The sequence below is a fragment of the Felis catus genome, chromosome A1, assembly GCF_018350175.1.
Source record: "Felis catus isolate Fca126 chromosome A1, F.catus_Fca126_mat1.0, whole genome shotgun sequence".
NCBI classification, from domain to species: domain Eukaryota; kingdom Metazoa; phylum Chordata; class Mammalia; order Carnivora; family Felidae; genus Felis; species Felis catus.
The window spans coordinates 137,190,858-137,205,532 of NC_058368.1; the positions used below are offsets into that span (position 1 = coordinate 137,190,858).

Genomic DNA, 14,675 nt, shown 5'->3' on the forward strand with positions numbered 1-14,675 from the left:
AGTAGTTGATAAATGAGGATTAACACTATTCTCTTTGCCCAGCCATGTCCTACCCATGATCCGAGTACCAGCTCCAGCCCTTTCCAAAGACTCCATAAAGTATTCCAGGAGCCCACCATGAAACAAAAGCCCACCATGAGCTCTTCTATCACACCAATTATCTGCACCCTTCATCTTGTTGGCAACTCTTTGGGGCTCAGGCCTCATCAGGTCCCTCCATATGGCAGGGTGCACAGGGTTAAGAACTGTCCTTCTTAGAACTCCCAAATATAAGTAATCATAAGCAGTAGCTCTTGGACTACACATAATAACTAATAGGGCAGGAACTCAAAACATGGCCTTGCTCATTCTTGTATCTGGGATTAACCTTATTGTATTCTTTGATTTGAGGCATGCCAAAAAAGACTGCCACCCCCAAATCTCTCCACACCTGCACAGAGGTTCTTTTTAGGGTTCATCTGTCACCCTGTTTCCTCTTCTTTTAAATGTAAAATCTTTGCCAAAAGGGATCCACACTCACCTCACCTGAATGAGTTTCTTGATTTTTCTGAGATAGTGTTTTAATTGTGAACTAAAACAAGGGAGATGTATCCCAGAGAAAATGTAATCTACTTTATAATTAATCCATCTGTTCATTCTGCCCATTTGTATACTCATTTAGTATTTTTTGAATACCTCCTGTATGCCGGGCTCTGTTTGCTCCTGCAGGGGTGGCTCTGCTAGGAAAGTCCTCTTCAAGAGTCTGAACAGGGGATTCTCCAGTCTTCCCAATGCTTCTTTGGAAGCCAGTGTATCAAATATCTCTGCCTGGGTATAAGGAAAATATAAAGTCATTCAACTGAACAACTGTAGTTCAAGGGCAGTGGTTTATTTATATCTTATCCTGAGTATCCCATATGTTTCCTGGCATTTGGTAGGCTGGTAAGGTTAAGTGGATGGATGGATGGATGGATGGATGGATGGATGGATGGATGGACGTTGTAGATAACATGAGTGTTAATTTGAGTTCCTCAGAAGCAGATCCTGAGATAAGGATTTGAGTCATTTATTTGGGAGGTTATCCCAGGAAGTGTTGATAAGGGAGACAGGTAAGAGAAGGATGCCAACAAACCATATGTTATCAAGCAGGCTATCATTCTGACAAGCACCTGGTTACTTACCAGGCATTGAATACTGAATGTCTCTTCTGTCTTCCTTTCTCCCTGCTTAAGTGAATGGTCATGGAATTCAGATGTTCTAAATGGGGATGCAAATGCACAAATATTATACATGTTGGTTGCCTTCAAGTAAGGGAGCATCCTCTTTACCATCCCCTAAGACCAGAGGCTTTCCACAGACTGTCCAAGATCTTGGGTGAATTCAGCATGTGCTTGGGCAGGTTTAAGTAGTTTCTAGAAAACATATCTCCTTTTTCATATGTAAAGAAACAGCTTTTTGTTCAAAGCCACTCACCTATTCCAGGACAGGATAAGTTACTTTTAAGCCTACCTGACTTCATATCCCATCATCACTTCTTAGCTGTGTGACCTGGAACAGGCTACTTAAAGTCTCTTTGATGAGGTTTTGGGATGATGAGGGTTTTGGAGCTGATGGCCAAGAAAGAATTCTTAAAGAGGTCTCCGGTGCAAAAAGGTGATTTTATTAAAGCACGGGGACAGGACCCATGGGCAGGAAGAGCTGCACTGGGGTTGTGAAGAGTGAATTTTTATATACTGTGGGGCTGAGGGAGGTAAAGTCAAAAGGGAAGTTTTGAAAGAGATTTTCACATGCTAAAGACTCACAGATTACTGGAGGCCTAGCTATTGTCAAGCTAAGGTTGTTTTTCCTCTAGAAAGCATTAACATTAAGACAGTAGGGAGTTCCTGGACTTTAGGCTATTGATGAGATTGCATTTTTTCTTGTAAACTGGTGGAGACTCTTATCAGTTTAACCACTTGTTTTGGGGTTTTTGTTTTGTTTTGTTTTGTTTAGTCCTTTCCTGTTTCTGGGTAGCTGGGAATGTCCAAGGAATATCACACATATCCCACCTGGGGTCAGGGGGAGGGTGCGGGGTGTGCTAGCTTGCACTTTGCCCTCAGCCTGCATTATGCTTCCTCCTCACCTTTGCCTCAGTTTCCCCATCTGCAAAATGGCAATAGTAATATCATGTCTCTCAATACAGACGTTGAAGTAATTGAGACTATATTTGTTAAGTATTTATTAATGACTGGCAAAGCGTAAGTGCTCAGTAAGTGAAAACTATTATTATTATTGCTTGGAATGAGAAAAAATGTGTGCTATGTGAATTTAAAAATTCTAAATTCCTTTAACATTGTTAAAAATACAACTATAACAGGAATATGCAGATGGATAAAACAATCTGGGTTTCTTTTTTAAGTTTATTTATTTACTTCGAGAGAGCACACCCATGTGCACAGCAGGGGCAGAGAGAGAGGGAGAGAGAATCCCAAGCAGGCTCCACAGTGTCAGCACAGAACCCAATACAGGGCTCAATCTAATGAACCTTGAGATCATGACCTGAGCCGAAATCAAGAGCCAGACGCTTAACCAACTGAGCCACCCAGGTGCCCCAAGCAATCTGGGTTTCTGATAAATGTTTTCAGAATGTTTTGTGAGCCTTCTACTAAGAAAAATTATTCAAGGGCACGTGAGTGGCTCAGTTGGTTAAGCATCCGACTTTGGCTCAGGCCATGATCTCGTGGTTCATGAATTCGAGCCCTGTGTTGGGCTCTGTGCTGACTGCTCAGAGCCTTGAGCTTGCTTTGGATTCTGTGTCTCCTTCTCTCTCTGCCCCTCCCCTGCTTGCATTCTGTCTGTCTGTCTCTGTCTGTCTCTCTCTCTCTCTCTCAAAAATAAATAAATATTTTTTTTAAAAAAGAAAAAAGATTATTCAGGCTCATCATCCAGTGCCAACAAAGCTGAAATAAAAAATTTAATACTGTTATTTTAATTCCCCAGTGTCAAACCTTAGAGAGACTAGAATTTAAGGGTATTTCAAACTCAGCTTTCCTATGGAGGCCATACAAAGAACAGGCAGGTTTAGTCAGCTTCTCTTGGTCTACCCTGGGAAAGATTAATGGGTGTCTTGGGTTTCAACATTAAGTTCTCATTTGTTAGATTTCTGTGACCTTCACTACTTGACATTTGGGGGAAAAATTAGATCATTTTCTGCGCTCTGCTCTACATCTATTAGGTAGATCAACTAGAAATTGTGTTCAGCTACTAGTAACTGTGACTTAAAATATTGTTTTAAATCAAGCAGAGGTATTTTCCCCCTTATACAGTAAGAAGTGTGGAATTAAGGGGCACCTGAGTGGCTCAGTTGATTAAGCATCTGACTTTGGCTCAGGTCATGATCTCACAGTTCATGGATTCAAGCCCCACATTGGGCTCTGAGCTGATAATTCAGATCCTGGAGCCTCCTTCAGATTCTGTGTCTCCCTCTCTCTCTCTGCCCCTCCCCCATCACACTCTGTCTCTTTCCAAAAGTAAATAAACATTAAAAAAAAATTAAAGTGTGGAGTTAAATAGTCTGAAGCAGATATGGTGACTCCAAAATGTCCTGAAGGACCTAGGCTCCTTCCAGCTTCTAGGGTATGATCTCTGTCCTCATACTCGTAAGGTGAATACTGGAGTTCCAGCCATCACTTCAGTGCTCCAGGTAAAGAGAAGGAAGATGCAGGGAAAAGACAAGTGAGGCCTTCTGGCTGAGTCATCCCCCTTTAAAGAGCTTTCCCTGTAAGCTCCATTCATTGACTTCGGTTATATTTCATTGCCAACCCTCTACCACGTACATATCTCTAAAAAGAAGGCTGGGTGTTTTAGTGGGCACCTTGCCACACACAGCAATATATGGATTCTGTTAGTAAAAAGAAAGGGAAAGATTATACTGCTTAGAGATCTAGCCATCTTTGCCACAGTGAGCCCTTAACAAATTGTTTTAAAAATACAAAAGGAGAAGGATAATAAATAACCTGCTAACTAATCCCTTTGGCCTCCTTTGAGTTCTTTGAGGCCAAGAACTGTGCCCCATTCATCACTGTGTCCCCAAGGTCTAGCTCAGTACCTACCACACAGCAAGTGCTCAATAAATGGGAGTTTGATGATTGAACTGGAGAATGAGGTATGGATATAAAATAACAAGACTGATTTTATATGCTTCCATACAAATCCATCTCCTGAATTCAGACTTGACCTTTAATGAACCATTTTCACAACAACTCAACAAGACAGTATTATAATTATCCTCATTTTATAGATGAGGAAACTGAGGCTATGAGAGCTTAAGTAACATGCCCAAGGTGAGACATTTTCAGGGCATGGCCTCATGTAACAGCAGATGAAGTCACCAGGCCTTCCATCAAAGTGGAAATGACCCATTATTCACCAGGGAGGAGCAGAGCAGTGTCTGCACAAGCAGGGAAGCTGGGAGGCATCGTGCTCTCCTGATCCCGTCAGCCACATCACCTGTCCACCATACAGGCCCTGGCCTGATGGCCACTGCCCCTGCTCCATGGGCACAATGATTTAGATGGATTATCTCATTTTCTTCCTGTTTTGCAGATGAGGACATTGGATTCCCCACAGAAGTTAGGCTTCTTATCCGAGGTTACACGAGCTCAGAGAGGAAAGAGGAGATTAGAACGAGGTGTACCAACTCCTAGTCTGGTGCAAAATAGGACCCCAAGTTTCCATCAGCACCAACTTCTCAAGAAATCAGTGTGATTGCCTGGAAGCAGGACTAAGATGAATGTCGCTCTGTTCGAGGTACGTCTTTCCACCACCCCCGGCCAACGCGTTCCACTCCTGGGGAGCACACGCCAGCATTTGTGACGGGAGGTGCAGTGTAGAGTCACAGACTGCATATTTCAGTAGCTCTTGGGAGAGACGAGGCATTAACAACAATTGGGGGTGGGGAGTAGCAACGACATTGCCACCTTTCCATGCCAGTAGCCTCTAGGAGCAAACACCTCAGTCTTGGCCCCAAAAATGGAAGATGCAAGTAGTAGTAGGGTGACCAACCACTGTGGTTTGCCCAGGCCCATCCCACTTTAAGAGTGAAAATCCTGCATCCCAAGAAATTGCTCAGATCCTGGAAAACAAGGATTCACCCATCTTATCTCTGTTGTTCTTCATGGGCCATATGTTTAAAGACTTTCAGTGGAACCTGGGGAAGGGGAAAACAGGGAGGAACGAAAGGTAGCTAGTCTTTTACATTGTATTCAACCCAGCAAAGAGTGATTTGTTGAGTGCTGAGCTGATGACAGGCACTGTGTCATGTCCTGCCTGGATGTGAGAGGCAGGCACTCAGCCAGCACCAAGTGAAGGGCTTCTTGGGGATGAATGCATTAATCCTCCCAGCACCCTTAAGAGGCAGATCCTATTGTTCCTCCACTTGCAGAGAGGGATCTGAAGCACAGGGAGATTACAGAATGTGCCCAAATTTAAACAGCAAGAAGGTAGCAGGGGCACCGTGTGAGCCTGGCAGAGCGATTCCAGGCTGTTTGTTCCCTTCTTCTTTGCACTGCCTCCCAGAGGGGAGATGGCCAGTAGCCTGGTGCTCGCTTCAGCAGCACATATAGTAAACTGGGACGAAACAGTGAAGATTAGCATGGCCCCTGTATAAGGATGACATGCACATTCACGAAACGTTCCGTACTTTGTGCAGTTCCCCAGCAAACCACCACCCTTGACGGATTAACTCGGAGGAAACGGTGTGAGTCAAAGCACAACATGAGGCACTGAATAATGAAATTGTGACATTTCCCTAGAAAAATATTTCTGTAAAGCAGTCTATGACAGGTGAATGAAGCTGAGTTACACCTGAAATTGATGTGCAAACATGTCGTTTCTATAGATCTCTGAGATGAGAAAATGTCAACTTAAAAAAAAGAAACCGGTAGCCTGGGAGGCAGGACAAGGCAAAGGCTCAAACCCCTGAAGGAATAATAATGATGTTACCTTCACTGACATTCATTGAGCAGTGATCATGGGCCAGGCCTTTACTCAGCCTCTACACAAAATGTCTCGTTTAACCCTTACTACCAGGAGCATGGTGCTGTCATCTCCATGTACAGAGGATCAGCCTGGCTGAGAGAGGTCAAGCCCCTTACCCAAAGTTATATAGGAGGTGGAGCTGGGATACAAAAACAGAAATCTAATCCCATGAGAGGGCAGAACTGGGTGGTAGTTAGGAGCTCTGGCTATTACCCATGGAGAGGCTAGGTGAGGGCCAGATGAGAGCCACTAAGTGCCCTGGACATTTAGCCATTCCTGTCTTCTTGTTTCTTGTGTGTGTGCCAAGCAGTATAGGACACTAGTCTTGAGCCCTGGGCTGTGCTCAGCTCGCAGCCCCAGAGCTGCTGGTGGCCGCCATTGTTTTGCAAGGCGACGAACCAAAAGCCACCCTGAGAGTTTCACAGTGCAGCACAGAACTTTCAATCCTACCATAATAGTTTTTCTTTAAGAATAAATGCCACAGCACGGTGCTATTTTGCGAAGCAGCTTTCCACACCCACCCCAGCCTATCCCTCAATTGTTGGTGTTTGCATCCTGCTCCAGAGAAAGGCTGAAAACACATTATCTACCTACACACAACGGTGGCAGGGGGGAGGCCTTGTCGGGCCCGGCCCTGTCACGGAGCTGCACGCTTGGGTTATTATCACTGCATAAATGAAAGGCATTATTAGTACAGACATATTCCAGAAGCAGCTTGTTTAAAAATCATTCAAGGGGGTGGATACCTGAGAGTCCGTGCTGCCTTTGTACCCACAGAGCTCTCCTGGCAGCAGCAAGTTCTGGGAGCTCCGACCTCCCCCTGGAGAGTCACAGGCCTTGCAGGCCTGCAAGGCACAGAAAAGCTTTCAGAGAGAATTCCTACTCCTTTACCAGCCTGTATTGACTGCAAGTATAACTGAGGCTTCGGGTCAGTGGAATGGTCTCAAAGAGGGGCCGCTTCGTCCAACCATCAAGAGGGGACTGGGCTGGGGTGAGAAGTGGGTTCTTTAGAAAACAGAATGAACTCCACTGTTTCTCCCACAACAAAAAAGGGGGAAGTGAGCCCCAAAGCAGAGGGGAGCGTTACCTCTCCACAAACAAATAAACCACCTTCAAAGGTACTAAGGCCACGAAGGACCCTAAGCTAGTCTGTACCAGAGCTAGAGAATCTGGTGGAAAAGCAGTAGTAACCGCCCTGACCCAGCTGAGAACACTGGGGCTCATGTGTAATGTCGATGGTGATTAAAAACAATCATCATCATGTGTTGCCACATGCCAGGCACTAATCTAACTGCTTGACATATGGATTTAATATTTGTGACAACCCTATGAGGTAAGTTTTATTATCATCTCTATTTTACAGATGTGGAAAGTAAGGCACAGAGAAGTTAACTACTTATTCCAGATCACACAGCTGGAAAATGGCAGAGCTGGGATTTGAACATGGGAGGTCCAGGGAAAACTGTGGGAGCATGCCTGTAGGGTATTTTTAGGGGTGTTATAAAGCTGTGAAGTGTTGTGGGGTTCTGGGGTTCTAGCCTATTGCAGAATGTGAGTGTTGGTTTTCCTTTCTTGTAGCAAAGCTGCCTTCTGGGCCCTGTACACAGGGAGCCAGAGGCCCAAAGCGCTGCTCAATGGAGACAATTCCCAGGTTCTAACCGGGAGCTGGAGCAAGAAAGTGTGTCATCTCTGACGTAAAAGTGTCGGACACCAGATTACCTGTAAATACACTGTGTTGCCCTCCTTCGTGACCTGAATGAAACTACTCTCTTTTATCTCTTCAAACCAAAGGTTTTCTTCACGTCTGCAAAGGAGATGAAAGAACAGGTGTCACCTGCCCAGGCTGAATTTGAAGGGTTCGAACTGCAGGCCTCAAAAGTATCACGCTTCTGTTTATTTCTCCTGAGACCTTGTGCCTTCTCCTCACTGGCCACTTCCCGAATCAGTCCCAAGAAAAATGTACCCCAGAATTGCCTGGGCACTTCATTAGAGACCAGCTAGTTGTTTCCTGGGGGGGGGGGGTCAACCTGATTTACATCCACTACTGAGCAAGATCCATTCCTCTGAAGAAAGAACCCCAGGATCAGAAGCAATGTTCATGATATACTTCTAAATTTAAAAACCAGATTACAAAATAATACGTAAGTTATGATAGTATTTGGGGAGAAAAAATAACAATAACAGTTCATGTTTTTTGAGTGCTTATTATGTGCCAGACATGTTGCTACCTCGTCCATTAATCTTCAGAGAGACACAATGAGGCAGCTATGGCATGAATTAGGAATGGCCCGGGGTGGGTATAGCATGAGGTGGATATGAAAACTCTTGAGACTGAAAAGATTAAATAAATCACTCAAGGCATGAGTGATAGGGTCAGGAATTAAGCCCAGGCTGACTGACAACATGCCCTATTCACATCACCGTTTGACCCTTCAGCCTCCATAGTCACCATCTTTCCAAGAATGTTTGTATAATAAAAAGCCTTCGATTATAGAACTAGTTTCCCCCTCCGGAGCAAAGGGCAGGCTTGCTTACTGGCCATTGTAAAATATCTGCATTCCTTAAGCTCAGGATTCTTCTATGTAATGCAACCCACTGCCTCTGCAGGTTTCACCTTGTCCTAGTGTTTTTACACTATGAAAAGTAGGGCTCAGGGAAAATGCTCATTATTGTTGGCACTTTAGCTACTGCTATTGCTGTGAATAATAAGCTATTCTTTGTCTCTAACCCAAGAGTCTCATATCTTCTATGAAACTGGCAGTCTAACTCAGAAGAGTAACATTTTGGTTTTTTTATTTTTTTAACATTTATTCATTTTAGAGAGACGGAGAGACAGAGCATGAGTGGGAGAGGGGCAGAGAGAGAGAAGGAGAAACAGAGTCTGAAGCAGGGTCCAGGCTCTGAGTTGTGAGCACAGAGCCGGACGCAGGGCTCAAACTCATGGACCATGAGATCATGACCTAAGCCAAAATCAGATGCCTAACCTACTGAACTACCCGGGTGCCCCCAGGAGAGTAACATTTTAGACACTTCATAGTTTGTGATGATTAGTCAGTGGTTCTAACATGGTATAGTTTACTTTTCTCAATCTGAGAGGGCCCTGTCCATTTTATTCATTCAGCTGAGATCTCTTATCCTGTCATTATTTTCTTTCTTGTAGATAATTTTGTTTAATAGTGAAAAAAAAAGAGGGTATACAAGTGACCATGCCCCATCTGCTGAAAGTAAATTAGGAGATAATCCCACTGACCATTAAAAGGCAAGAATCGCGGCAGCTCAAGTCTCCTTCATGAATGTGGTTAGGAAATCAAAGGTACAGATCAACAGGAAATAAGGGACTGGTTGAAATTCTCTGATGTAAAAAGAGAATTAAAACACCACTGTTCTGGGGCGACTGGGTAGCTCAGTCAGTTAAGTGTCTGACTCAGGTCATAATCTCATGGCTCATGGGTTCGAGCCCACATTGGGCTCAGAGCTGACAGTGGGGAGCCTGCTTGAGATTATCTCTCTCCCTCTCTTTTCCCCTTCCTTGCTCGTGTTCTCTCTCTCTCTCTCTCAAAATAAATAAACTTAAAAAAAAAAAAAACACCCCTGTGCTTAGGGCAGATTGGTCAAAAGTTGCAAAAAGAATTGAAGAAAGTAAACAATAGCCTATGTTTGCCTCTGAGAATGCATCCTCACTGCAGATGTACCAGGAAGACCAACAATCACTGATTTCACATACAGATTCTGTCCTCAGGAGTGCATTTTCTAAATAGGATATGCCTTTGTTCCATCCTACGGCACAGATAGATACTATAGACTTTGTAAAATGGAGTCTGTTTTTGATTCCAGCCCTGCAGTAGGACAAAAGAGCATGTATAAATGTGGCCATATTGAGATTTTTGTCCTAAAATATTGCTGGAGAAAAAAGGTAATTATAAGGTTTACTCAAAAACATTTCACACAGTTATTCCCTTTAATTTTTTCCAGCTATGGGAAGTCATGACCATGTTACAAATAATAAGCTCTGAAAATAGAGCATTCAAGGAAAGAATTTAGTAATCAAAATGCATGATAAAATTATTCTGACTCAAATTTTCCAGTACAAACAATCATTGTGCTACCTGGTAACTCGGCATAAGCAAATCAAAATCATGTAAATGAATGTAATTAGTATTACTTTGATACAAAAGCCAAGAGTTTGTAATTCTTTTCTTTTCTCTCATTTTTAGGACCCTTTACTCTAACCTCATACATGGGCACTGAAGAACACTGAAGGGCTTCCATATTACAGTATCAAGATTTATTGGCTGTGAAAAGGGGGCCCAAATTAAGTTCCTTCTCTTAACTGCTTCACTTTGGAATGGAGAACTGATAATGAACTTCTTTAGGAACTGGGATGCCCTCAAGCAGTAAGAGTGTTACAAGGAGCTCAGTCCCGGGGCTGAGTGGCAGAGAGACTCCCACACATTTAGCCCAAGTTTGCAAAATCATAGAGCAGAAGTCAAAATTGGGAATGAAGAGCGTGCATGACGACAGTTGCCCATGATGTTCCTAGATGAACTCTCAGCAGAGGCTGATCTTTGAAAGATAAAAGTCATTTTCAACGATAGCCAAATTATGGAAAGAGCCTAAATGTCCATCAACTGATGAATGGATGAAGAAATTGTGGTTTATATACACAATGGAATACTACTTGGCAATGAGAAAGAATGAAATATGGCCTTTTGTAGCAACGTGAATGGAACTGGAGAGTGTTATGCTAAGTGAAGTAAGTCATACGGAGAAAGACAGATACCATATGTTTTCACTCTTATGTGGATCCTGAGAAACTTAACAGAAGACCATGGGGGAGGGGAAGGGAAAAATAAAGTTAGAAAGGGAGAGAGCCAAACCATAAGAGACTCTTAAAAACTGAGAATAAACTGAGGGTTAATGGGAGGGTGGGAGGGAAGGGAGGGTGGGTGATGGGCATTGAGGAGGGCACCTGTTGGGATGAGCACTGGGTGTTATATGGAAGCCAATTTGACAATAAATTTCATATTAAAAAAAGAAAGAAAGAAAGATCTAAGTCCAGAGTAGAAGAGGCAGGATAATATTAGTCTCCAGCTTGATCAACCTAAGTGGTTTCCCATTTACCATCCATAGTGCAATTTAATATTACCTACCTACCAATCTCTCTCCCTCTTTCTTTCTCTCTCTCTCTCTTTCTCTTCTCCTCTCCTCCCTATTACATACTTATAATTTCATCCTTATTGAAACACATTGATCCTGAATCACCCTGGCCCCAGTCCCATACGCATCCATCTTTGTGACTGTCCACACCCACGTCAAGTTGGTAAACACTTCTCAAGAGAAGTGAGCTCTCAGTTCCCTGAGAACTCAGAAGCGCTGCTTCACTAGATTGGAAAATAAATGTATTCACACAATGACTTTCTGAGGACTTACTGTCAAATCCCCATTCCTCCCATTTAAGGAGTTTCCTCTTGGTCTTCTCATTGTTTTATAACAGTTTTGTTGAGATATAATTCACACTCCCATTAAAGGTATAATTCAGTAGGTTTTAGTATATTCAGAGTCTTGCATCACCTCAGAGGTGATGCCACTCCCATTTCTCCCCCAGCCATCCCCCCTTCTAGTCCCACTGCAGCCCTTGGCAATCACTCATCTACTTTCTGTTTTTATGCACTTGCCTGTTCTGGACATTTGCACGAATGGATCATACAATATGTGATCTTCTGTGACTGGCTCCTTTCACTCAGCATATTGTTTTCAGAGTCCAGCTGTGCTGTGCTGTTGCACGCATGAGTACTTCATTCCTTTTTATCGAGGAATATTATTCCATTGTATGGATATACCACATTTTATTTACCTCCTCATCAGTTGATGAGCATTTGGGTTGTTTCCACTTTTGGGCTCTTATGAACAATGCTGCTGTGAGTATTCTTGTACAAGTTTTTGTGTAGATGTACGTTTTCATTTATCTTGGGAATATCTAGGAGTAGAATTGCTGTGTCATATGCTAAGATTGTGTTTAACCTTTTGAGGAACTGCTAGAGTGTTCTTCCAAGCAACTGCATTGTTTCCTAGTCCCACTAGCAATGTCTGAGGGTTCTAATTTCTCCACATTCCCACCAACACTTGTTACTATTTGGTTTTGATTGTAGCTATCTTAATGGATGTGAAGTGGTATTGCATTGTGATTTTGATCTACATTTTCCTGATGGCTCTTAATGTTGAACCTCTTTGCATCTACTCATCCATCTTTTTTATATCTTCTTTGTGGACATCTATTAAGATATTTTGCCCATTTGTTTGAGAGAGAGAGAGAGAGAGAGCACACATATGTGCGACTAGGGGAGGGGTAGAGAGAGAGGGAGAGAGAGACAGAATCCCAAGGAGGCTCTGGACTCAGTGCAGAGCCCCATGTGGGGTTCCATCTCACAACCTTGAGGTCATAACCTGTGCTGAAATCACGAGTCAGATGCTTAACCAACTGAACCACCCAGGTGCCTCTATTTTGCCCATTTTTAATCAGGTTATTTATCTTTTATTATTGAGTCATAGAAGTTCTTTCTATGTTCTAGAACTGTATCCCTTATCACATATATGACTTGCAAATATTTCTCCCTTTCTATGGGTTGTCTTTTCACTTTCTTGATGATATGTCATTTGAATCTGAAGCAAAAAAACAAACAAATGAACAAAAAAAAACTTAAAAGATTTTTCGAGTTTATTTATTTTGAGAGAGAGAGAGAGAGAGAACGAGCACAAATAGGGGAGAGGCAGAGAGAGGGAAGAGAGAGAATCCCAAGCAGGTTCTGCAATGTCTCTGCAGAGACCAACATGGGGCTTGAACTCACACACCGTGAGATTATAACTTGAGCCAAAACCAAGAGTTGGACACTTGACCCACTGAGCCACCCAGGCATTGCCCCCCAAAAATCTTTTAATTTTGATGAAGCCCATATTATCTATTTTCCTTGTTATTGCTTGTACTCATAGTATCATGTCTTAAAAAAAATGCATAATCCAAGACCATGAAGATTTACAACTCTTTTCTTCTAACCTGTTTTATAGTTTTAGCTCATACTTATAGGTCTTTAATTTATTTTGAGTTAATTTTTGTATATTTTATAAATTTTGTATGGAAGTAAATGCTCTACCTGGATTTTCAGGTAACCACAATTACCTTATGAAACTGAAACCTCTTTAATTTGGAAGGAGAAGTTATATGGTGGAATATAAGAGCCCTGTTACTGTAGCACTTTCTCTTACAAATGATTAAACACAGTGTCGGTGGGCCACGCCCAGCAACAACTATTTTCCTTCTGAGCTCTGGCTTGGCCATCAGCAGCCTCCATGCAAACAAAGTCGGCATTCAGAAAGGTAGAGTCAAGCCATAGGAAACAGCAGTACAACAAGCTGAAAATAGCACTCTTGATCTCAAAAATACAAAAAGATCTATTCTTCCACATATCATTTTCAAGTTAGATGATGAGAATATTCCATCGGACAAGAAGTTGTTACCAGGACGCATCTCCTGGGGACCTTTGCTTACGCTGAGTAAGCATTTGGAACCGTCTTCAGTTATCTCCATTACTAATGCCTTACTTTTCAACTTTATTCAGGATCTTTATTTACCTGGGGTGTTTATTAAAAATATATCTTTGAGGTGCCTGGGTGGTCAGTTGGTTAAGCGCCCAACTTTGGCTCAGGTCATGATCTCACGGTTTGTGAAATCAAGCTCCACGTTGGTCTCTGTGCTGACAATTCAGAGCCTGGAGCCTGCTTCAGATTCTGTGTCTCCCTCTCTCTGCCCTCCCCTGGTCACACTCTGTCTCTTTCAATCTCTTTCTTTCTCAAAAATAAATAAGCATTACTTTTTTTTTTTTTTTTTAATCTATCTTCTGGAATGCCTGAATGGCTCAGTCAGTTAAGCATCTGACTTCGGTTCATGTCATGATCTCATGGTTGGTGAGTTGGAGCCCCGCATTGGGCTCTGTGCTGACAGCTCAGAGCCTGCAACCTGCTTCAGTTTCTGTGTCTCCCTCTCTGTCTGCCCCTCCCCTCTCGCACTCTGTCCATCTCTCTTTCAAAAATAAACAAACATTTAAAAAAAAAAATCTATCTTCCTTGGTCCCACCCCAGAATGGAAACTGTATGTCTAATGAGTAGCCCATGTGACTCTGACGTGGGCCATTCCTACACCTATTTTGGCAACAGCTGTGCTGAAGATTACCTAAGGACTCTGAATTATATTTAATTTGACCCCTTAGTGTGGCTTTCTTGTGGCCCACGTGCTACCCAAGCCTGTGGAGGGGGGGTAAGGTTTCTAGGGATTGAGAAAGGGAAGAGTAGAGTATCAGTATAAGTGAAATGGGGAAAAAGTTCAGCAGAGATCATCTGGAAGTCTTTTGAAGATACTCAGGACAGAAGGTAGAGAAAACTTGCCACATCTGAATATCACCTATATTATTATTATTTAATATTTTTCTTTGTATCAACGCATGTAATATTGCACACTCCTTTAGACTTGTCCTGAGAAATAGTATCCAGGTTAGGTATTTTTTTTTTGCAAATACACATTACAAAAAATATATAATTGTTGACATTTTTTAAACTGCCTGTGTGCTCCTAAAGTCTTTACAGAACTGCCAGAGATCACAGCATCATCCTTAGGAAAACAGCCTTTT

The 14,675-nt window shown here is 42.6% G+C and overlaps 1 non-coding gene across 1 annotated transcript; it reads left to right on the plus strand.

Moving 5' to 3' along the window:
• The first annotated feature begins 5,557 nt into the window (after positions 1-5,557).
• Positions 5,558-5,663, plus strand: LOC111556754. Its single transcript, XR_002736487.2, has one exon. It is a non-coding gene; the product is annotated as a U6 spliceosomal RNA (small nuclear RNA).
• Positions 5,664-14,675: the final 9,012 nt, after the last annotated feature.